General features: G+C 42.9%; 1 long non-coding RNA gene across 1 annotated transcript in view; it reads right to left on the reverse strand.

The window, feature by feature from the left end:
• LOC139801586 (uncharacterized) overlaps nucleotides 1-26,216 on the reverse strand; it is a 104,827-nt gene that overhangs the window by 76,664 nt on the left and 1,947 nt on the right. The window contains exon 2 of the long non-coding RNA XR_011728243.1: nucleotides 3,009-3,137. This is a non-coding gene — a long non-coding RNA (uncharacterized lncRNA). The remainder of the gene's footprint in view (nucleotides 1-3,008; nucleotides 3,138-26,216) is intronic.

The raw sequence follows: 26,216 nt of genomic DNA on the forward strand, positions 1-26,216 counted from the left end.
CCAGGATGCAAACAAGCATTCAAAGGAGATAAAGGCCTACACCTTCCTTTCTGTGAATCATTACAACAGGGCCTCATCATGGTCAAGTCAGCTGCAGTAAAGATAATGTGGTGAGAGGTACCTTCCAAGAACATGAATAAACATCTGACTGCAACACACTGCCCTTCAGAGTCTTGAAATGCATCAGTCTCACCTCAAGTGCCTTGCCCCGAGATATTCCAAACATCATTAGTGGCTGGTTTGGGGAGTCAGCTGAACTGCTTTTGTCTGATTCCTCCCTTCCCAGACAGCAGAACAGGATTTTTTGTGGCTTCATCACAACTTAAAAGTTTCATATCACAAACTATTATCTATGCAACATTTTAGACAGTTTCACAATTTGGATTATATTGTTGGTCTTCCAGAAACCTGGCGTAACATGTTCACAGATGGTATATCTGGTATTTAGAGCCTTACCTTTTCACACTGGTCAGATTTAGGAATTTAGCCTGCCCCAGGTAGCAGCTTTTTCTACTTGTTTCTGTATTATCTAAAGATCAAGGACCTCAGTCATGAGAAGTCCTCCTGAGCATAACCTGTACAAATGCAGAACAAAAAGACAGCTTGTGCTTTTTGCTCCACTTTGAAATAGATTTCCAGACATCTGACAACAAAATTGCCCTCACAACAAGCACCAAGGAGCAGCATAAAGAGAGAGAGCCTGAAGAAATCAAGAGCTTTCACGAAACTCTCCAGAGGAAGGGCTGAACAGATCAATAGCAGACCTACATCCAAAACATGCACTACCTGAAACTTCTAAAAAGGACAGTTCTAAAAAGGGATGGTTCAGCGTGTTTTCTCCTCCCATCACTTAAAATAACCCCACCAAATACACACACACACATGGACCAACAACAGTTTCACTTATCACATTCCTACCACTGTCTGGTTGATTATTTTTTTTTAATGCATCAATTTTCTGCTCACAAAACAAAGAGAAAAAAAAATCCAAAAACAAACCTGTGAATTTCAATCTTCCCCTTTGGGTGATGGTTTTACTGGTATTATTTCTACACACACACGCACTGACAACTCTGTAGCTCCTTGTAATTCCCCCCAAAAAAGCTCAGAAAATACTGACTAACCCTGTTTTTGAGGACAAGAATAAGTGGTCAAGCAGGCAACAGCGAGACAAAATCTGGCCAGAGTATGAAATTGCAAGGCTGGGAAACAGAGCTCATGTCCTTGCCTATAGACAGGTTGTACCCATGTCCTTGTATGCCAGTTCTTACTGTCACACACAGACTATTTTTGCATCTGCTACTGTGGTGGGCCTCAGATCTAAAGAGCTGCAGAGGCCATTAGATGCCTAATCACCCATGATTAATCCAAATGGAGCTTTCCCATTCACAGGAACACTCCCTGCTTCCAGACAAGAGGAGCAGAGTGTTCTCAGTTGTGTCTCAACATGCTCTATAAACCGTGATGAAAGAAGACAACAAATTTATCCTGGAGAACGACAACAGGCTACTGGTGTTTTAATAAACTTGTACATTTAGTTCTTCATGAGTGCAGCCTCCTACTACCTGTGGCAAGCCAAAACTGCTAATCACCACACACCTCAGGGATAGTCCCTTTCGAGCTCTCAGAGACTACATGAACTTGCCAAACACGCAAAGGTTCAGCTTCTCTTCATCCTTCTCACAGTCCTGTCTGCTATTTCCTTAAAGTGAGAGCCCAGTTTCAGTTAACAACATGCTCCAGTCACACAGAGAAAGATACATTCTGGTAGTTTTGTAGCTACATCTGCTGTTCCTTGCACAAGTCTTTCATATTTTAGAAATGTTATGTTCTTGGAAGCCCCATTCTCACCTGTGCATTAGAGCAGACAAAAACTAAGTAGGTTTCTCTACATGCAGCTCTAAATTTGGGGTACATTTATGGGTACAATTTCCCACTGATGGTCTTTCTTACTCAAAGAAGAATGTGGATGCAAGGGTAAGTATTTTTCACAGCCACATACTATTCCAGACAATTCACCTCTACAGCACCTAAAATTGTGCACTGGAAATGTACCTTATATCTTATCTGTGGGAACATACAGGCAGGACTGACGTAACAGGGACCACCACCCCCCCACCCCCCCCCAAAAAAAAAATAACCACACACATCAGGCTCTACTAAAATTTTGAGACACCTAAAGCCATCAGTTCAAACCAGAAGATCCACTCAGATCCTTAGATGACACTCTAAGATTCTTTAATGATTTCATGTGTGGACTTAGTCACTCCCTGCCTCAGTTTCCCCAGTTACACAACCATGAATTGAATCCCTATTTGTTAATACTGAAGGAATGTGGATAACAGTGTTTTCATGTATTATTCTGACATATTGCCCATGATTTATTCCTTGGTTTTATGCAAAAGCTCTGACTTTTTTTGCCATTAAGGAGCTCTGACCTTAGCTTAGGACATCCAGTTCCACCTGACAATGCCCAGAATGTCTCTTCCCACCCTGAAATTTCATATGGAAGGACTATGCCAGCTCTACCTGCCAAGTTCTGCTTCTCTAACCACAAACTCAAAGTGAAATCTTAAGAGACACAAAACTTCAATGTACAAAAATAAAAGCAGCTCCAGGACTGTGCTTAGGCGTTAGGAAACACACACACATTGTAGTTGCTGCCCTTGACATCATTTCTATTAGCTAATTTTTTGATACTTCAGTTCCAGTCACACAACAATACAAATGCACCCCTCTCCCTAAAATGAGTTGTTGCAACTATAAAAAGAGGAGCTGCATGTTTTCAGGTAGGTGGAGACAAACAGGAAACTAAGAAGGATAAAGCAAACATCCCCAGAAGCAAGCAAACATCACAGAAATAAACTCCAGGAGCTCCAAACACAGGCAGCCCACTCATCTGGTAGGTGAAACAAGCATATGCTCCCACACACGTGAGCAGTTTTGGCATCACCAAGCCAACACTTTGCAAATAAATAACCAAACCCAAAATGCACACAGACCCTTACCTGCTGCCCAGGGCATTTCCATTGCAGGCTCCATCAGGACAGGACAGGACTCTCCTCCAGCTTTTGAGATGAGGAGATAAGGCCAGTGCTTCACTTCTCCCACCTCCAGCACAGCCAGTCTGCCTGTTCCTACAATTTAACACAGCTGCTCTTAATACACCCACACCTGAGACTGAGGCCGTGCAAACCTCCAGCCAACCTCAAAGCCCACCAGCTACAGTGGCTTCCCTGGACAGGTGGGAAAATCTCAGCCAAACACGGGCCCCAACCACTGCAGCCTCCCTGCCCAGCACATCCATCCAGGGAAAAGAGAGATGAAGAAATTTCTTTAAAAATAGCCATCTTCCTCCCAGTGCTTCACCCAGGGCTGCCAGTTACCCCCCAGTGAGAAGCACACTTGGTCTCCCACCACTTGGTACAAGAAGGGTCTGTAGCCTGTGGAGAAATGAGAGCTCTCCCCAGGAATTAAACTGAGATGGGCAGAAATTTGAAACCCTTTTCTCCTCCTGACAGGCCTCAATGTGCCTTGGGATCTGTTTCAGAACAGGGCTTGTTCTTCTGCAGTACACAAGAAAGCCGTGGCTGCTGTAAAATGGCCACCAGTTTGAAAACCATGAGGTGATACAAGGCCAGAGCTGAATGGTGTCAGGACTCCAGCTCAATTCTTTGGGTTAAAAACCCCTTCTGAAGCCTGCACACTGTCAGTGTAGGTTTTTTAATACCGCTGTGCATCCAGGAGTCAATGGACATTTTTACATCCTGCAGGTGCCCTGGCCATGCTGGCAAACCATTCCTTTGCCTCTTTCTTTGCCTTGTACTCACATCCATCTTTTCTGTGAGCAAGAAGACAAAAGAAACTTTTTTTAAAAAGCTGGTTAACCTGTCTTCCCAAACAAGCCAAAGAAATTGTGTGGTTAGAACAGTGAGTTCTGATGCAACAGAACTGTCATTCAATTTGTTGGAAAGGACCACAGAGCTGAAAGAAGATTTTGACCTACTTGATTTCCCAGGAAGAAGTCTTAGTGTTCATCAGTCTATCCTTCTCTGACAGAAAAAGAATCCTTAAGAATATGACTTAATTAATTCCTCTCACACATCACTCCTTTAAAGCACCAAACCACTGCCCTAGATTTATTCCATGTTCTTCACTGTTCCCAGTTTGTTCTTAGATCTGGTAAAGCCACCTGTCCAGTCATTTGACTGTAAAATTCACTGATAAAATGTACATGAGCTCTCTGCTGGCTGGCAAATGGCAAGAAAGACATGTGACTTCTATTAAATTTATTGGATTTGAATCTGGGAGTTGAAGGACTCCACACCTCACAGCCAGCCCTTGGCTGAGCCTATTCCCTGCTGCTCTCTTTTCTTCAAAGATTCAGATTTCGTTCAGACACTGAGACACCTGTCTGGCCAAATACCACCTCCAGCCCCAGCTAAACTAAATCCAAAGATCCACATGAAAGCTGAGCACAACCTTAACAATGTGAATGCCTGAAATGCAGCATCTGAGCAGGCCCTTGGAGGTGATCTCTCCTATGGCAAATATAACCAAGCCACCTGCACTGCAATGATATTTATACACTGTCTCCCAGGAAAAACACTTTAAATATAGCAATGAGTTTTGATTCACAGCAAAGTGTAACTGCTCACACCAATTTGCAGATTAAAGCCCTGAGGCAAAGCTATGTTAAGCAACCCAGATCTATGGCAAATCTTGGAACAATAGCCAGTCTCTGCTTCACAGTGTTAAGCTGTAACTAGAAACACAGCCTTCCTTTATATTAACACCTCCTCTGCCCTCTGTCATTGAGAATAATGAGATAACAATTGCAGCAACATAACTGGAATGGAAATTAGTTGGTAGTCTTTGATAAGATTGCCTTCATTGCAAGGTGATACTGCTCTGGTAGTTTCCAGCTGACACAGAGAGAATTGGCCTTGTGGTCATGGAACCTGAAATGGACACATTCCCAACTTTTCAGCTGAACATTAAATATCATGGACTGGTTTTCTACGTAGTCCAGAAGTGTCCTTCATGACCTGGGGCCTCAGGCAGTTGGCCTGAGTGCTCACCCCAGAATTGGAGATTTTGACAGGAAAGTTCTGTTAGATGTTACACCATAACTTTGTTTGAAGGGTGTGGAGGAAATGCTGTCCAACCTGCTAACTGACCAAAAGGTCCTTTGAACTGTAGTTACCTGTTGGCACAGAGTTAAGTTAGGCAATCTTAATTGTTTGCATTTGATTATACATAAAAAGAAAACGTGAAGCTGCGTCACTTTGAGCTAAGGTATTTTCAAAAAGATGTGGATGAACGGCTCAGGAACACACTGTAGGAACAGCTGAAGGTCTCTGCCAAGAGAAAAACAGAAGAGAGAGATCCAAGGACAACCCTTTACATTTATTAATTTGACTGATCATCCATTCATACTGTCACCATCCTCCTTTTCAGTACCAGTGGTTTTTGAAAGAGCACAAAAAGAGGGAAGTCTTGACTGGGCAAAACACAGAATCAGTATCATAATATGGTGGCCAGTCCTCATATTTAGACCAGATCCTCTCACAGAGGAATCACTGGGACTCTATTATAGAGGGAGAATAAAGTGATGATTAAGGGAGGGAAGACAGAAAAGGAAGTAGATATTTAATGTTGAAGGACTCCAATGCGCATCTTGATTTTCAGCATCAGCCCTTTTGAGTCTACCCACATTCATATGGAACAGTTCCTAGGTGATGAGAAAGAAAATAAATGTAGTTCTGTAGGCTATATGCCAGAATATTCATGAGAGCTGAAAATTATTTATAGCTTACCAAAGACACTGAGATCAGTGCTTGGACCACACTGGATATTTTTCTGTGACAAGGCACAGGTGTATGTAACACAGAGGGACTGGAGCCCATCCATTGGAGTCACTCATGGGACATCAGGTTTCTGATGCCAGGGAAAACCAGCCATTTGCTGCCTCCTGGCTCTGCCCCATGAGATGCAGTGTGTCGTGAGCACCACTAGTATTTCAACCTCTCTATTTGCTTACAAAGCAGATGTTTGACAGGCACACAGATAATTCCTTCAAGATCTCTAACAGCTGTGGCTTGCATTCAGATAAGAGGCCCTATATTTCTACAGCCACCCAGCCAAGGCCTTGTGCAACTTGGTTAAACTGCCCTTCGAGACACTGCCTTGCCAGCTCGAGTAAGTGGCAGACACCTCTCTATGGGAGAAGAAAATCAGGCTTTTGTTAGACGTCAGTTTGGTTTTCCTTTGGGCTCAAATTTTGAAACATTTTATTTTTTACTGTATTGTTTTTGGGAGGTTTTCACAATGTAGAGCCTTCATGCACCAAAACATGGGCTGCTTCTGCCCCTGGAAGCTTTCTGTGCTTTGGTGTGGAGGCAAATATGTTCTGCCTTTGTAGGAACACAGAGCTTTCATGAGATCCAGGGTGGTGAGTGGGCATCTTCAGAATTCTTCTCCTGTCTGACTGACACTGTTTGCTCTGTGCTGAGCACAGTTTATGGTTGACCTATGGACTTTAAAGGATTCTCTTTCTAGAACTTGAATGTTACTCACTGACCACTCGTTGAGGAAGAGAGAAGAGAAACCAGGCCAAAGTCAGCAGAATATCTTGGGTGCCCTTCACAAACAGAAGTGGGTCCCAAAACATTTTTGCACACAAAATGGGAAATGTGAGGAGGTATAGTACAGAGGTATTCACATTGTGTGCCCACAAGCCATCTGCAGTAGCCTAACATAGACCTGGTGTTGTACCCACTTTAAAAAGCAAACCCAGTGTCAGTGATTAGTGCCTTGGTCTCAAAAACACCAGAGGCAGCAGATTCAGGCTTGGTGGCTGTTATCCCTCTCTGTGGTGTCATCACAACTTCTTGGTTCACTGAAACCCTAGTATTGGTACACCTGGCTCAGAGTTTAATCACAGACCCTGTATACCCCTGTATACAATGTGTCAGGCAACAGGAAGCACGTGTCACATGTGCTTTTGGGATTATAGAATTAAGAGTGTGTGTGGATGACATGGAAGAGCTCACACCAAAGCAGCCAGAACTAATCCGCTGCTCTTTAATTACATAGGCTTTGGAAAAAAATGAAGATAGAAGAAAAACTTCAATATTCTAAGTGAGAAGCTAGGAATAAAACTCAGCTACATCAGTCCAGACATGAATTTCTTCAGGGTTGGTTGTTCTGGGAATGACCATGACAAAGGCAGATCTAGGAAACAGAATAAACATGAGTGAAGTTCAAAACAACTGCACATGGTCACTCTTGGCAAAACAGGAGTCATTAGAAGTCAAAAGAACTATTAACAGTTCATCCTTCTATTGCACCTCCCTTTGGAGGACTTCAATGCTCCTCACCAAAGACATGTGTCAGATTGTGATCCCTTTACTCATGCACTTTACTATATACATGACCTCATTTGATATTATGGTTCAAAGCAGTATCAAGTACAAAGAGATCTTGCCCTAGCTGATGCAGTGTCAGTCATTTTAGGATTTATTTTTTTTACTGATAAAAATATTGAGTCAGAAATTACTTCCACTTTCTCTTGCCATTAGTCTTTATATTCAGAATCCAGTGTAACATCAGTTACAAATACAGAAGTCTGATGATCTAGATACTATTCAAGGAAAAAGTAAAAACTTAAGAACTGTTCTCAGTGGTTGCTATGCTGCATATGCAACATTCAGTGCTACTGCATTAAATGATAAGAAGGGTTTGGCCCACTCTTACACTTGCTCTTTCAGGTTCAGATAGGGAGTCAGCCTCTTCTTGCAAGCATGTGAAAGGCTGCTGAAGACAGAACCACTGAGGTATTGATAAGCTGAATGAGGAGCCTGTTCTGTGCTACCTTTTGCTTTTGCTGAAGAAACCCACAATGCAATGCCACAGTGGGTAAAAGTTAATGCTCATCGTAGTGTGACATATTCTTACTGTTATAGTGATCCTAGCAAAAATATTCACAAAGTTTCTCCTAGCTGCAGAGGTCATTAACACAGATTTTCCTCTTGCAACATACATTCAGTTAAAGGATAATTCCCCTTAGGAACAGTGTCCTTATAACAACAATATGTATGATCCTGCAGAGGGTCAACATATTAAAAAAAAGTAAAAAATAAATTGGATTATTTTATGGTCATTTCACAGTAGTGAGAAATGAAATTAGATCAGATGGGATTGAATTAGTTAATGTTATTTTTGTTCTAGTCTATATTCTGGGAGATTTCTGAGAGCTTTAAATCACATTGAAAAACCAAGAATTCTTCCAAGTGGAAAGAGCTGAAGAAGAATCTCCCAAAGCTTTTCTGCCATTTTTCTCACCTCCCAGGTGCAAATTGTGCTGATTCTTCTGCTTTGGCCCCTTCCTCTGGAGTTGCTTAAGGAAGTGTTTTGCAGAAGTCCTGCTGAGCTCAGGCCAGGCTCATGGAGATAGGGACTGTCTGTGTCCCCTGCTTGTATGTCACCCTCACAGCCCAAGATTTGGGCTTCTCTGCTCTGGCCTTATCTGATCAACTCACTCGACTCTTTCTGACTTTGTGTCACATTCACCTGTTGATGTGCCAGCAACACCAGAGATGCTTCAGTAGGTTCTGTGGGAATCAGATGCAGTTAACAAAGTACCTTCATGTTTCAGTCACCAGCCCACACTTTGAGGCAAAGAAAACAGCTGAAATGCCCAGAAAGGGGAACTGGAAACCCTCTCACTGATCTATAGCACAGCTAAAACCATAGCTGCCCAAGAAGATGAGAAAGAATACTTTGCACTGCCAGTATAGTCCCAGGAGCTGTTTCACAGCAAATATATTCATTATAGTGTTGCTCCTAATCAAGTATTTCCATTCTGGTGTTCTAATTTTTAGGTTTTTAGCTTATAGATGTTCTTCAGAATTGATAAGTTCTTCCCTTGTACAATTGCTCAACCTGGTCACAATTTTGAGACAAGCTATATTATTAATTGAGGGGAGAACCTGGACTGCCATGCCGGAATTCTGCATTTGCAATGTTTCTGCAATCAGACTTTGGTTTAACCCTCAGGTCAGACATCTAGATGATATATATAGAAATGACTTTCCATGGACTCAATTAAAATGAATCTGGGTGTCCAGTGAGAGAATTATTGTTTGCAACTGATTGCACTCAGAGTTGCAACACAGGGGAGAGTGGTTTTTTTGCTTTTTTTTTCTCCTTGTCGCCTTTGGAAATTTCACAACCTTCAGTTAGGCAGACTCTGAGCCTGAGCTGAGGATCTTGCAACACTGGTTTATCAATGCCACTGAAAAACAAATCTATACAGCGTCATGAGCTTCATTGATCCACCAGGCTGGATCCAAGCTGATAGCAGCTCAGATGAGATCTCAGGAAAAAAAAAAAAAAAAAAAAAAAGTCAAGCTTGTTGATTCAAACTGACATGGAATTGCAGCCTAGCAGCACATGAGCCTTCTGTTAGCAACCAGACCACATGGCTCAAGACTTTCCTCTGTACAAACTCTGGCACAGTACAGCAAGGCAGAAAGTTACATCTTCAAAGTTACATCTCTACTCAGAGTAACAGAGTCCAGTGGCCAGGTACTTGTATGCTGAGAAGAACCGAAGCATCTGTCTCTGCACTGCCTGATTGATACAGAGCTTGAATCTGGGCAACAATAGCCTGAATTTGCATGTGCAAGGGAGAACTTGAAGAAAAGCTACATGACAAAGTATATTACTAGGTATACTTTAAAGAAGCACAAAAAAATATCTTACACTGAGCCTCATGGACCCTTGAATCTGGTTGTTGCAGGATGTTATAGGGTCCAAATGCACAACTGTGTTCAAAAAGAGGATCAGCCTATGATCTCTGGTATTAACCTGGAAACTCATAGGGAACTCCTGGCTTAAGAGATTCTCAAGTTGCTGCTGGCTGTAACTGGAAGGACAGACTTCAGCTATACCCATTTCTTTTTTTACTTTCTGCAGGTAACCACCACTGGCCACTATTAGTGAGAGGTGCTAAGGCTCTAATCTCAGGCAGTATGGCAAAATTGAAGTTACAGTATAGGCTGGAGACAGCGAATCACAATTTCCTGAAATTATTGAGCTTCCACACCAGGTGCAGTAGGCATTTACCATGCTTCAGCCATGGGTTTTCTTTTCATAATACAACAATATGTGCCAGATCTTAGAGGCACTTGTGTTTTCTAGTCAGTGTGTCTCAGGAATGAAGACTGTGCAGAGGTTAGTGATTTTTCTTACCGTTTCTCTAAATTTATTTGCTCCTTCATCCAACTTTGATTTGCCCTGAAATAGTCACTGGAGCCTAGAGCACCTCCTGCCCTCACTTCCTGGCAATAGAGCTGCTGTGTGTTCACTGCAAATTTTTTTATATTTTTCCCCCTTCAACTTCACCAACAACCTTTGAAATACTGACACAGCACAACAGGACCACAACAGGAGTCTGTATAGATGTGGGAGGGGGTTGCACAAGTGGAGGATGCCTGGAAAATGTTCCAACCCTACAACCTGCTGCAGGTCTCCAAACAAATGCATTTTCCAGTAGATTTGTGCAGAAACAGAGAACCATTATGGGCTTGGCCCTGCCTAGGGCTTTGAGTCTGAGCCTTGATCTAAGAAAGGGCATAAGCATGTGAGTCTTTCTGCAGGATTCTTGCTAAAACCTGATTATGCTCATACATGCCCCTGTTGGAGCTAGACCTGAAAACTCAGCACCTCAAAGCACAAGAGAGACAGCTGCAGGGTAAAAATCTAGACTACAGGAATTTTTAATGTTGACCATGATGTTATCAGAAGAAGATTCAATATTTGTCATTTCCTAAGGGCTCTCCTCCTGCTGCCATCAAAATTAGAGGGATGGAAGCAGTGTCTGCAGCCTCTAAGAGAGATTCAGCAGCAGCTCCTTGGGAATAGTCTGGGAACAGCCAGTGTCCCTCACACCAAGTCCCTCTCTCATAGCAGAGCATCCAACATGTCACTGCAGGGCAGGGCAAACATCCAGCAGCCACTGTAGGAAACTCTCGACTTACCAGCAAAACCCAGCCCTTTGAGCACTGTCTTCCAGTCTTCCATTGGAGAGGTAACTAGGCATTTTTCTTAAATTTTCTAGCACTTCATTCTATCACACCCATCTTCTCTGCTGAACAAGACATGTCAGTGGCAGGTTTCAGCCTTGCTCATCCTTCATACTCCATCTCATCCAGGACTAGGAATAACCTTGATAGTGCCAGGAACCATGACTGCAGCATCTAAAAAGGCAAAACTCTTGAGGATTCCTCCTCCCTGAGTAGGCCAGAATGGCTCCATCACAAGGAGAAAATGTGATGCTCCTGAGACCTGTACAGCATGGCCAGAGGAGGCACTTCAGACTTTCTATAGTTCAGGGTCTTTGAAACCTACAGCACATGGCCAGGGACCCAGATGCCACCCATCCAGATAATCCCATATAATCATGGTTCACTAGTTCTGTTCTTGCCCGATGAGAAGAGCTTTAGAAATGTTCGCTTTGATGCTTTTGACATATGGGACCTGGGAGCTATTGGTTTTGTTTCTGTTTTACTCTTGTTTTCTGTTACTAGGCTAATATAGTCCTCTTGACATGTCCTGTTGCCCGGATCTGTCCCAGGGTCTTGATAGTGATGTTACAGGCAGGGTTATGACCACTTGTGACAGCACATGCAAAAATAACCCTTCAGAACATAAAAGAGCCACTTGAAGGATTGACACAGCAGCAGGCAGGAATGCTGCTTCTGTGTGAAATGTCCCATGTAAATAAACCAGTAAAGAGAGAGAAACTATGAAGAGTGTAAGCAACTCTGCATCAAGCATTAAATTTTTCCCTTCTATCTCATCTCATCTCAGGCTCAGCAGAGAGAAAAAGAATCAGGGACTTCACATTATCTTCCTCCCCTTCATTCTGTAGTCTTGACAGAAGCAAGGCAGAACGTGAGGACTGACATTCCCTAAGAACCTCTTCCGCTTTTCCTGGAAATAAGTCCTCAGTCACATGATCAGGTTTTGCTGCTCTTTAGGAATTCCAGATCCTGAATGAGGCAGACTGTAAACAAGGAAACCTGACACCTCAAGGACAGGAGAGAGAACAAGATGTCCATAGCCACACTGGAGTCTGTTCAAGCATTTCCATGTGTTCCCTGGTTTGTTTATAGATGTGCTCTCCGCGTGTACACACACACACACACACACACACAGTCCTACAGAGTACATACAATCATTTTTTTATCCCACGTCGCTAAAAGCAACCCAGAGAGAGACTAGTCATAAACAAAGTGAGGTTTTCCAGGACAGGCACTGCTCTCCCAGCTCCTGACCACAGCTCTGTCTCTGTGTCTGCAGCTCTGTGGTCTCAAACACAATTATTTTCTATCACAAGGCAGGGATTGCAGAGCCTTGTTTGTGGGTGCAAGCAGGTACATGAGCACCCACAAGCTGCCACTCAATACCAGCCTCTCCTGGTTGGATGGGTATTAAAACCCTCTCTGGCTTTTAAGGGTCAGAGGCGATTTTGTAGCTGCTGGGGATGAAACAAGAGGCGGATGCTGGGGAGCAAAGACAGGATTTTGGAGAGAATAAGCAGCATGTTAAAAAAAAAGAAATGGGGCAGAGTCCTCAAAAGGCACAGAGGAAAAAAAAAATTGGAGAATCAGAGGTGGTAGCAGCTGGTTTGACACAACACACCTATGAGACCCTTGCCCAAAGGCAAAAAGAAAGCCCTAGGAGAATCCTGAACCTTTACACAAGAGCATGCTCTTTCTCCTGCAAATCAGATGCAGTCTACAGCTCTATGCCAAACACTCACATTAACTCCAAAGAGCTCCTTAATCCTAAGACATTTTTAGTCTTAATGTTAAACATTTACCTCTTATCAGAACATTAGCCTTAAACCTAATACAGCTGGAACTCAGCCATAAATCGTGTCAAAAATGGCTTTTTCTCCCTTCACTTATAGTAGGAAACTTTTAGACAGTTGGAGACAAACCTTAGCTATTAAATCCTTCCCAAGTGAGTTAATTTGTTGCCATTTGCAAAATCTTGATCAAGGATCCCTGTTTGCTTAATTCTTTTTTGGAGGCACAACCCTCTGTGGTACTGTGAGAGGAACATGCACAACCATAGCAACCAGGCCATTAATTAAAGCTTTATAAAACCCTAACTGAAGTTATTGGAAGGATTCCCATTGATCCATTAGAGTTTGGATGAGGCTTAAAATGTACCAATTGAACTGAAAAATGCATAGAGACCTCCTACATCTCTTTCCCAATTTTTCCTTTTATTGGTGTTTTTCCTTTGTGTGTTCCATGCCACAGGGATCAACGAGCAAAAACTCTGCCAGAAAGAAAAGGTGATTTGTGTGTGTGTGTGGTTACTGCAGCATTGGTGTTAGGGCTTGGTTGGAGGTGCTTGGTGCTGTCTCCTTGACTTCCTAGCACTGTGGTATCTCCGAGGTCTTGCAATATCAACACAACTGTGGCTAAAAGCATTGCACAGTGACATGGGGATAGTACAATCTCCCAGAGTAAGGAAGGAGCCTTACTGCAAATTCTGTTCTGTCCCATTGAAATGGTCTGAGCTTTATTGAGCTTTACTGTCAATGTGGACAGCAACCTCAGGGTATTAAGCTGAGCAACTTCTTCTAGCAAAACTTTTAATTCTGTATGTGGAGCCACTGTCCAGAGCCATATGAAGAATTTTTCCTCAGTCTTCTCCATTGTTATACACTGGTTTAGCCCAGAAAGCATCATGACCAAAAGAGTTTTGTGGCTTAAATACTGAAACTATTGGAAAGTAAAAATTTCATGTGTCTCAAAGTATAGAGCTTCTTGGTTAGAGAACTGCTGGGAGACTTAGCTCAGCATCTGCCAGGTCAGTTCTCTGCCGCGGTGTTCCTTTCTTTAAAGTAGAATTATCATTATTATATTTCACTAATAGGACTTGTAGCCAGCCTAAGATGCCTAATAACTATTGGAAAACTCACAAAGAACTACACACAGACTTTCAACACATTGATAATTCTTATCATGCAGTAGAAAACTTCAGTGAGCCCACCAAATCGATGGGGCTAGGATGTTCCTGCTGTTCCCTCCTGCCTGGGCACAGCCATGCAAAAAGCCCACCCTGCAAGGAGCTGCCTGTCTGCAGTTGGACATAGCCTTGGATAAATGTCAGTGTGTTTCCTTGGCCATTAAAACATGGGAAATTGCTTTCTGCCCTCTGCAGTGTCACAATGGGTAGCTGGGCTGTTACTGGGAAGGAACAGACAAGCCAGAAATCGGCCCCAATTTATCTCGGGCCAATTCGTTCATGCAGCCTGGAGCTGCTGCAAGACACTTCTGGGCCCAAATTTTCATCTCTGAATCCTCTGGAGATAGTTCTACTGGGCTGAAACATCTCATAGGAAGATTTAAAAAACAGCCAACGGTGATATCTTTTGCCAAACATCAAAATTTTTCCTGACAATCCACAAGTGTGTTTATGCCTGATAGTTTATATCCCTTCTGATATTCCCTCTCCTATCTCTTACAACTGTGAATTGTATGATTCCATGAATCCTCTCATTAGTCATACTGCACCACTTCCAGCACATCATTTAATCTTTCTTCATCAAAACACTATTTAAATGAAGATTAACCTATTTGAAATGTGGCTGCTGTCATCACTTCCATCTGTGCTGTATTTATTCATGGCTCTATTCTTTTTTTTGACAGTCGTGCCAGGTAGCTTTCGATCAGTAACACATTGTTCACATATTGCTGTCATGTAGCCAAAGCCCCAAAGATGCCATCAGAAGTAAAAATAAAGCCCATTGCGAGATACTGAAATCAGCTTTTCTGCCTGAGTGTGTGCCCTACCCTGTCAGATAGCTTGTTCCCATATCACTCTCAGTCCCTCTCTGGAAAACATCCTGCTTGCTTGCGCAAAAAGAAAGCACAAATCCCTTAGAGTTTACTTGAAGGAATCATAGTGCCTCACTCAGAGTCACTTTATGAATGATTAAAAACCTGATTGCAGATAAAATTTGTTTGGGAGGGTGCAGAATATTTCTGCTGTAGCAGAAGAAAACCTTATTTAGGTTGGTGAGAGTGCATGCCCATTTTTTGGCTAAATAGTCATTTATAGTCACACATTTGCAGCGTTAGTGTAAGTTGGCTTATGCTTGGAAGCATTCATGGTGTGTAAGTAGTTTCAGAAATCTATTCTGTTGTCTTGCTGTGTAAAAGCTGCCAGGAGAATGCATTCTATGTGCTGCACGGACATCATTTCAATCATTGCTCAATGCCCACAAGACTGGGGTTAACAAAACAAAAGGGAAGAGAGCACCAAAGCACTGTTGATAACTGTATGTGCACCAGAAACAATGTCATTGGCTTTTATGGAGGAGCTTTCTATCATTTAATTGCTCAATATTCAAAGCAATACTTGATAGTGCTTTTCCAAAGATTTGGGGTTCCAGCCAGAAAAAAATATATAGACTGACAGAAAGGGCAATGTTGGGAAAGTCACATTAAGAGTTGCTATGAAAAAACATCTCGCCAAAGAAAACAATTCAGTGATCAAATGCCATGATAAAGGCTGGTCCAGGACCTATAATAAAACTAAAACTTCACATAGCAAGGATGTTATTCTGGAAGGAATTAAGAGGTCCCAGATCTAATTAGTTGTGATCTGCACACTATTCCCATCACAAAGGTAAGAATGAAGGGTAAGGATCTGCACAACACTATATGGCAGAGGACTAAGCAGATGTGGAAGTCATCCCTCCAAATCATACCATTTCCTACCAGATATGATCCTACACAGTGTTCAGTGACTCCTTTTTATGCACTTGTGAGCATCCTCAGGTTATAACCAAACTATTATGGGAAGTTTCTTCTTGCTTAGGACAGTAGTTCAACTGTCCACATGCAGAGGAAGAACTTGAGATACGAGGAAGATTTTAAACAGGAGTACAATGAGAAAAAGGAGACTGAATATCTGCTGTGTTTTTTCTCACGGGAGAAGTAGAGGGAGCAGCCTAAGAGAAGTGTGGAGCTGGAGGTGCAGAATGAGAGAAGACTGGAATGAGAAGTGCTGTCAAAACAAGATCAACCATCTCTGAAGGGGAGGCCTGGGAGATCCCCATGCCCCTTCTTTGCCCAATAAGAAGGGATTCAAACTAGAGGGAGCAGGGAAAGAAGGAGGAAAGGGAGACACTTGCAAGCCAGATGCTAGCAGCACGTCTCCTAGAGTCAGGTCCAGCTGGGGAAGGAGGGAACTGAGCCAATCTGAGACCCAGATGTAATTTTAACAACCAGATGGCAGGTTGGACACCCAGCCCGAGGGCAGGAGCTTGTATGTTTTCCTCCAGCTGCCAGGTTTTCATTTCTCACCCTGCACTGACAAGCTCTACTTGAGCATAATTTGGTGTCACGGAGGCATAGGGAAACCAAGCCAGATGCTGCCAGATCAGAGAGCTTTGGGATGGCTGCAGTCATGATTCTGTTGATGGAGGAGCAGTTTGAGTCAGTCTTTTACAAAATGGCCTTAAAAGCCACAGTACAGTGGCTGCTTTCTAAGGTGTCCCACTCTTACTTCTTGCTAATAAAGGCTCACAGAGGGTCTCAGCTGACCATCCTGTCCAGGCAGGCTTTCCCAAGTGAGGGAAGGGGTAGAACCTGACATAGTTTGTTTTGCACATTTTAATCATCAGAGCAATGATTCATGAGTACTCTTGTACATGCCAGAAACCATCCTCCTACACAGAGCTGTCAGTGATGTTAAACACAGTGAGAAGCAAGAAGGCCCAATCTCCTATGGGTCAGAGCTGCTATTTTCAGGGTCATAGAGAGTCCAAAGTCTGGACTGACTTAGGAGAAGACTTTCTTATCAATTCAGTTCGACAGAGTGAACAGGCTCTGCTGTGGGGCAGAAGGGGGTAGGGGGTGACAGGAACCCCCTGCAGAACCCATGGCTTTTTATGACAAGCAGTTAAAGGCTGAGGCTTTACAAAACTCCTTGAGTGCACAAGTGTATGACTTTCCTCTCATGAGCTGGCATTTGTCCATTTTAGCAGTGCTAGATCTTTGTTCTACTGCAGCCCCATGACTGATGATAATAATGCAGTGCTGAGTTTGGACTGCTGGAAGCTTATGATTTCCTCTTTTTAAAGTCTGTGCTATACATGTGTGTCTATAGAAACATATGCAAGGATGATTATATGATTTTTATGGCTTTAAGTATATATACATATGCACATGAAGCTGTAAGTCCTGTTGTCTTCAGTGGGGTGGTGAGCCTGCTTTGGCACTGTGGTAATCAGTGCTTAAAACAGTCACAGATCAATAATCACATGGAATTTTGGATTTTAAACTCTTTTAGTCAATAAGCTCTCTTTTCAATCTGTCTATAATAATATGAACACCCTTTTGAGCATTATAATGAATCCATTACTACTGACAGCAATTACTGTAATAACAGTAGCAAACTCCTCTGGCAACACAAGAAATAGCTCCAGTCTCCCCGAGAATGGTGGCTGAGAATTGCCCAGAGATACACCTAGTCATATTCTCCTGTTATTTACCCCATAGGAAGCAGGAAGGAAAACCAACAAAGGCAATGAACCACAGCTGAGTTGGTGGTTCCCCATGATTTGTAGCCACCATCAAATCATAGAGATGTTCTAGTGCATAAATGGAGCTTGCCATAGTATAAAGTCTTCCTCCCAGCAGCTTCCTAGGACTGCTGTGGTGAGCACAAGGCTTTTCATCTGCGGGTCTGATCCTGCCCAACACGAGCAGTTTAAGCACAGACACCTAAAGATCCCCTTGCCTTGCATGGGCTCATGATCAAGTTGTAATTACTCAGCTATTGCATCTGTTTGCATAATTAAAACCAGTTGTCTCCGTCCTAGTTTCCACCCAAGAAATAGCTGTGCAAATACATTTTTTACTGTTAATGTAAAGAACAATTTTGTGGCCTCTGCCCTAAGTGGCCCTTCAAAAGTAACATTGATGTTTTAATTCCTTCCAAGTCCACACAAAAATATAACCCTCCAAAACAGTCAGTTCCTCTTCTATTATCCAGCATAAGACCTGAGACATTTCCCACTTGCATGGATTTATTGCATAGTAATTATAGTTCATTAAATCCATTCACAGTAAAGTGTGTCCTGGATCCTCCAATTCTTCCTGGCAAACAAAATGTTTAACATCATGAGAGGTATAAAAATATAAGAAATCGTGTTTGAGTCACTTCTAGTACAACATTAGTTTGCAGGGTCTGGCAGTGTTTATATCATAAATCACACTTTAGTGATGAGAAAATACTTCTCGATTATCTAGTTCAACTGTTTTTGTGAGCATGTATTCTCTGCTGCCTTCATCCAAACCTAATTTAAGAAATATCTCTGTGTATGAGATTTCCACCTCTTCCCTTTGGGATTATCCAACAACTTGACAGAAACCACCATTAGGAAATATATCCTGACATTTAAAGCTACAGTTTCCATCGCTCAGTTTAAGCTTTTTACTCCTAATGGTCAAACTTGAGTTAGGATCCCGTTCCCTTCCCTTGTTTCATTCAGTGGTCACAGTCTCCAGATATTTGCAGCTGTTTCAAACATCCTCTTCACCATTGCTCCCAGCTAACCTGTGTGTGGGTATGGAAAAGGATACCTCTCTAGCTCTGCTTCCCTCCAGGTCAGGAGTCACCTTAGTGCTCTTGAACATGGGTTTGCCCCCTCAGAGAAGAGAAAGGATTGCTAAGGACAGGTCAGCAGCCAAAGCAAATGGTCGTCCCACACAAGAGAGCCATTTCCAGTATTTTGTATTATTTGTTTTAATAGGTGGGTTTTTTCCCTCTGGCAATGGTTCAATAACTTTCCCCTTAGCTGAACCACTCCTCCAACAGGAAAACAGGAGCAACCAACCTGCTGCTATGTACTTGAGTGTTTTGCTTTCTCACAGACGTGCTTGGAACGTTGTGGCCTTGATACTGAGCAAGGAGAAACTATGTGGATGGGGCATGTAAAGTACATATTCCCCTCCTTGGCAGGAGTTCCTTGGCAGCAGTGACTTAATGCACAGTTCAGCACCCTGATTTCTTCCTCCCAACCCCCCTGCTTTGTTCTGCACTCGATACAGGTGAGCTTGCTCAGTGCCCTGGTGGGGACATGAAAGGTGACCCAGTTCAAAAATCCCACTATCTCCTCCAAGACCAGGATTTCACTTTAAATGACTGTTATTCAAAAGCACTGAAGGATTAAAACTGTGCCACATGAGTGTGCCAGTTAAAATGGAAGACTTGCTAAGCAGTTACAGGGTCCAAAAAGAGTTACAGAGGTCAAGTTTCCAGGTCAGTGAACCCTGTCAGCTGTCCCAGGGCACAGCCTGACTTGGAAGGAACAGACTTGCCATCCACACACTCCTACAGGAATTTAAAGGCTGAGATTTCCAAAGCTTGAGGCCTTGGAGGCACATAATCTGTTTGCTTTTATGCTGATGGGGAATTAAATTCCAACCAGACCACAGCCTTGCACACACACTCCTCCAAATTTAGAGAGGTGCGGTTATCTGGATTCGATAACGCCTGGCATTGCCAGCGCACCCACAACAAATCCACTCAACACCACGACCCACGTGGCTCCTCCAAGAGACACCAGGTCTGCCCAGAGCCTCCCAGTGCTCCCAGGACAGAGCTGTGTCCCCAGGGGCAGTCCCTGCTTTAGTGGCCCTGTGGTTTCTGTGCAGGGGATCAGGCACCAAACAGACACCGGGCTGCATGGCTGCATCACAGGGATTTGACACAGGGCAAGCTGACAGCAAAGACATCAGGGAGGGACTGAGATTATTGGAAAGGGAAGCAATGAAGGAAAAAATCTAAGGCAAAGAGAAAATCTTTCCTCTCCTTCTCAGTCTCTCTGACCTTTCAGATGTTGGGTACCTACACGTTCGTACCACTTGGATACAGGAAAGGCAATTTAGGGCATGCATCAGGTGGTTTTCTGTGTTGCTTTACATAAGCACAAATATCTTTCAGCAAGCACAGTAGCGTGCCAACCTTGCAAACTATTTATCCATATTTTTAATGAATGCAGAACAGAATATAAAAGTGTTTTAAACAAGCACCTGTGTCAAACTAGACAACCCTTGTCCCTTTTTTACACTTATTGAGGGCAAGGCTCCAGCATAATCATCTTCCAGCACGTTGTAACACGCATCTGTGAGAAGAGCAAACTCCTTCTCCTGGAGATGAAGTGTTTATAAAACAGTGAACCTCAGCAATGGTAATACCAACACAACAGAAAATATCAGGTTCAGCTACTTCTGTGACCGTTTTCCCTGTGTGGAAATGTCACCAACTGGATTGGGTTGGAGCATAGCCAGAGAAACAGCTCAACCCTTCCTACAAACCCCTGTTCCTGAGACAATCTTTCCTCCGTCTCCAAGATGTATCTCTCAGAGGAGCTGAAATGCTGATTTCACTTGCTCCTGAAAGGGCTGGGGTGAGGCAGGGTGTAAGAGGCAGTTTGATCACAGAATGCCACAGGGGAGCTCCTGCAGACACTTCTGCTGACAAGCTGCTGCAGAGCCAGTCCTGCGAGTGCAATACAAGCATGGGTTTGTGCCAAACTCCCCCATTTTGAACAAAGGAGACCTGGGTATATGCAACTCTGAAGGGGTAAGAGGTCTTCCATGATGCCAGCCAGCCAAATACCCTCACATTACCTCCACTTCTAATGTATGCTTGGTCTGCTGATCATTACTCTGAATATATACCACAAAATTCCTTTGTAAAGGAGGGATCTCAAATTTGTAGGATGGAGAAGTCTTAAGATAAAAATTTCAAGGGCTTGAATGAACTATTCTTCTGAGTGCAAATCTGAATTCAGTGCAAGGTCAGAGGAGTTTTCCTGTTTGAAACATCAGCTCATGACATAGTTTGTAGCATGAGTATGTGGGTCAAAAACTTTGAAGCTGTCCGACAGCCCCTGGCCCATTGCAATGTGCAGCTCCCTCCTATGAAGAACTACAATGTCTCCTGTCATCCCTCAGAGGTATTTCATCAGTCACCAGGCTGTTCTGCAATGTGCTTAACAGCACAGTTGTGTAAGCTCAAAGAAAGTGAAGGCAAAGAGCAACTTTGGCAATCTCTGTCCAGGACAGTGAAGGTGATGAAGGCTGAGAATGGTCCTGTGATGTAGTCACAGTACAGGTGGTGATCAGATATTTGCAGACAGTTTTGCAGGTGTTTGCAATCCTGAAACAAGGAAGCAAAGGCTTTGAAAAGAGATATGTGAACTTTTTTATTGCTTCAAGCTGGTTAACTGAATACAGCAAACAGTATAAAATTTCGTGTCTGTGGTTTCTCCCTTTGCTACAGCTGATACCACAAGATAAAATTGTGGTTTATAATACCTTTATAAAAAAAAATGGTAATTGGCACTAATTGTAATCAGTGCTCCTTTGCAAAACAGAAGCCAAGAAAGGGAGCTGAGCCTGAGGGAATGGATTTAATCAGCTTCATTGACATTTGGCCTGATCAGTATAACTGGAGCTGGTCTTTTATCTTGTTTAGCGCAAGAAAGTCTTGCTAACTCACCACCAGTAAACTTCTGGACTGACTGTGAGAACCAGTCTTCACATTAGATCAGGGAGGAGCTAAAAAACCCCCACAAAGCCACATTTCGCTTGCACTTCCAAACAACTTTCTCCTGGTCTGAATGACACTGCAAGAACAGACAGTGGCTTGCTTTTGTCCACAGTATGCCAGTTAAAAAAATGCCGTGTGCTTCTCACTCAGCTCTCTGGAAACTGGTGCTTTTTCACATTAGAAAGTGAGATGGGGCATCACATCATTCCCCCACGCATGTCTGTCATGCTGCTCTTCAGCCTTGGGGGCTATACACCAAAATCCATAGTTTCCAGGAGTAGAGACAGCACATCCAGACAGGAATCACTACACACAAACCTGGACAAAATGTGCATGATGACCTGAATGTGAATTGAAGATATGCCTGGATTTTTTTCATGTTAAATTCACATGAGGATTGCTCCAATGAAAGGTGCTGAAGTGGTGGAGACTGAAGTCCTGTATTGATCTCCCACAAAGGCAACTGCAATGCAATGTGCCCTGGCCCTGACCCACACAACTGGCTGCAGAAGTTGCCACTCTCTCCTGGGCATTGGGCCTCTCCGTTGAGAAAGCCAGCACAGAGGGCAAGTGATGTCACTGATCTGATAGCCAGCCAGAGGACACTTGGCTGCTGGGTTCTGCTTAACTCTACTAAACATCCCTTAAGTATTTTTATGGCCCATAACCCAGCATTACATCCCACAGAGGCAATCTGAAGAGTGGGTGATTTTTATAGAAGGGTGGTACTGGGTGTTTGCCTCTGGCAATTCATTCAGCAGCATCTCTCTGGCTCCAGGAATGCTGAGGAGAGCAATACCAGTTTTCTGATCACAGACAATGATGCAACTAGTGCATGGAAAGCCTTACCTTTAATGAAAGTCAAAGCAACTAAAAGCTGACTCAATAGTTTAGTGATGAGATAGTCTTTTCGTCTCTAGATAGCTGGTGCTAATTATATAGATTTTATTTTATGATGATGTTGCAAAGTCACAGAATCATAGAACCATCATGGTTGGAAAGGATCTTCAAGATCTTCAAGATCATCAAGCCCAACCATCAGTCCTACACCACCTTAACAAATAAATCACCTCCCAGAGAGCCACATCTACCTGTTTTTTGAATATCCACAGGGATGGCAACTCCACCACCTCCCTGGGCAACTGGTTCTAATGCTTCACCACTCTTTCAGCAAAAATTTTTTTCCTAATATATAACCTGAACCTCCCCCAATGCAACTTGAACCCATTTCCGCTTATCCTAAAAGTCATGATAGCTCAAGTAGTTCCCAGGTGAAATGAGCCCAGTTCTCCCCAGACAGGGTTTAAGGGAAGCCCAAGAGCAATTGCCTTTAGCCAGACTTCCAGCCTCTGATCCCAGCTTTGGGGTCAAGGCTTGGCAATCCTGGGACAAAGACTTCCTTTCAAAGATGGCTCTTTCCTGCTGAAAGGAAAGTTTCTGCTATCCTCTCAGCAGCACAGTGTTAAAAATGTTTTACAGGCAGTCTTGCCTTTAAGATCCCTGTGATGAGGGCTTGCAGTCAAAATAAAAAGCCAGCGAAATAAGAGAACACAAGAGAGGGAAAAGGAGAAAAAAATAGAAAGCAACTGCAGTGCCTTGATTTGGGCTTTTTGGGATGTTCTGCTGGAGTTGTCCTGGGAATGACAGATAATCCCAGGGCTTTGAATCCAACAGCATTTGCCAGCATCATCCTTTGGTCCTAGTAACACAATAATCAAACACCTCAAAAGGGGCTGCCGGAGACATTTGGATTCCCTTGTGTCTAATTATGGATAGTAGAGCTGTGGAGGGAGTGGGTGTTTCCCCTATTTAAAAAAACCCCAACAACCTATAATTGTTTAACTCCACACCCCCTTGCTTTCTAATGTGACACACAGAGGGAAACTCATACATCAACTACAAAGTGCGTATTGTTCTATGTCAGCAGATAAATATTTCACCATCTGAGGACTTGGAAGCTTTTCTCTTAGTTCAGGATTATTGTTCCACTTGATGCATGAAGTTGGCAGCTTTACTTTCTTCTTCTTCCCGAGAGAACTGGATCACTCTAAGACTTGAGTAACTTCTAGCATGATAGCTCACCAAGATATTTGTGTTGTGTGAATGCACACACACTCCTGTGGATGAAGTTAGATGGAGAGGGGATTTCATTTGTCTTAATTTTCATTCATTCTTAACTACATACTTTTTCAAGATAGTAGTAAAAAAAGCCTGTGATGTTGCAACTGTTCCCTCTTGAATTTCTTCCAGCCATCCTTAAAATCTATGATGCTTTCTCAGCCAAAAGTCTCAAGAGAAGAGGAAAGGGCTGTGCTGTTGCTGGTTGAAGATTTGGTTTTGTTTTGGCTTTTATTTACTGGGGGAGAAAAAAAGTATCACAGAGAATTTGTATTAACACACATCTGAGCAGGGTACCACTCTGCCTTTGGTGACAACCTATCCCTCTTTAGACTGTTCCAGCAGTCAAAGAAACACATGTTTTATGGCAGGCATGATATAGGCTCCTACCCCAATCTTCAAACCAAAGGGAAATCCAGATCTTTACCCAGTAGTCCTATTCCTGTGTTTTAGTGCAGAAAAAACAATGATCAATACAGACCTTCATCGAGAGAGAAAATTCCTAATGCGATTATGTTTTTATTCTGGTATTCTTAATAGTAATTAACATTCCCTTGAAGAAGAATGTTTTTCATTGACTTCAGCAGGCTTTGGATGAGAAACAGTCTGGAGGGTTTTGACAAAATGTTATTTTAATGGAAAATGCAGACTCACTGAAACTGAAACAGTTCCTGGGAATAACTTTCCCTGTGATAGCTCAGTAAAAGTGCTGTTATCTCAAGGTCCACGATGTACTTTGCAGAACATGAACGAGAGCAAGAAAAGAAAAAATGAAGTAGTAAAGTACTCTTGGCCAGGTCATCCACCTCGATAAGAGACTCAGTGAGGTTTGAGCTGTGGATTTAAACATGCCTCAGCTTCTCCAAGAGAACCCAAATTATTGGGGCTTTCATTAGGTTCAATGGGCTGCTTCTACTCTCCCATTTAGGAACTGTCAGTCAATCTCAGCACAGAGCAGGACTATTTTTGAATGTTTCAAGTGTTCTTCAGGATAGGAAAAAACCATTTCCTGCCAGCTGTACTTTAAATTGAGCCATAAAGCTTTATGTTTAAAAACAATTGTGAAACATGACTCAAACAAGATGTCCTCAGGGCTGCACACTGAAGACAGCAGCAGCTTTGCTGTCAGCTTTGATGAGCACTCAGCTAGACATCTGTAGCCCTACATTTCCTTAAAATATTTATACCTCTATAAGAGAAAGTGAGGGAACATTCTAACTACAAAGAAAAATCTCTCTCATTCTGGACATCTGACAGTACCAGAGATGGAGATGTAATTGCTTAGACATAGAATTATTGTCTATGAATATCAGAGGGAGAGGATTCTAACAGTTTATTCAGAGAAATGAACAGGATTGAGGTTTCTGCCACTGAGAAAACAACTGCCCCAAACCCCATCTGACATTAAATGGCACGTCTGCCATGAATTCAACAAGGTGATATTGATTTACACCAGCTAAGAAGTAATCCCAGAAAGAGACTCTAAAATAGGGGCAGCGTTCAGGAGGAATTTTGAATGCTTCATGTCTGGGATGGGTCCAAGAAGAAAGGATCTTCTGGCCAGAAGTTGCATTTGAAAAGGACAGAAAAGAAGCAGCTGAGATCTGGCACAGAGCTGTCCACAAGCAGAGGCTGGAAGGGGGGCTCAGATGACCACTGCCCCTCAGCAGCCACCACCTTGTCACACCTCAGGCTCTCTGCTGCTGCACTGCCCACTGGGGACCGGCACGTTCGTGGGCCAGAATTACATCGTGTGCAATGATCAGAACAGCAAGAACAGCAAATGAGACTGTTTGCTTTCTTAAAACAACATCACTGAATGGCTTAGTGTGTGTCAGAGGAGGGCACAAGATTTAAAGTTGTTGTTTGGAGGTTTTTTGTTTTTTTTTAACTGCACAAGAGCCGACGGATTGGGACGGGGTTGTGCAAGGATTTCATTAAACTCTGTGGTACATTTCCAAGTTTGTTTGTCTAAACAATTGACTCTGAGCACAGGCACTTATCAACAGAAGCCTAAACAAATTTCAGGACAAATTTTTTTTTTTCTTTTGCTGACTTGAACATCAAGGCCTTCCAGGGCTGCAGTTGCTGTAGCAACAGGAAGGAGCTCATTAAATGATCAACCTGAAGGCCAAAGTTATCAGAGTTGAAATGACCAACAGTTAATATTTAACCTGAATCCTCTTATTTGTTTAAAAACATTCAGCTCTCTTCATATTAGCTGCTGCCTTGTGGACATACTTCAGAAATAGCTGTGGAACCAGAAGACCTCTGAAATTCTCATACATGTCCCAAATGATGTCCAGTTTCTCAGTGATGCAGGCTCTGACAGCTGCCTCCTACCAAAAATCAAGCAACAATATACTTAAGTAGAGAGCTTTTTCTTCTGATCTTTTGTGTCTGACAGTCACTTAATATGCATGTATCAAAGCATGCTG

This window comes from Heliangelus exortis, chromosome 12 (genome assembly GCF_036169615.1).
Source record: "Heliangelus exortis chromosome 12, bHelExo1.hap1, whole genome shotgun sequence".
Taxonomy (NCBI): Eukaryota; Metazoa; Chordata; class Aves; order Apodiformes; family Trochilidae; genus Heliangelus; species Heliangelus exortis.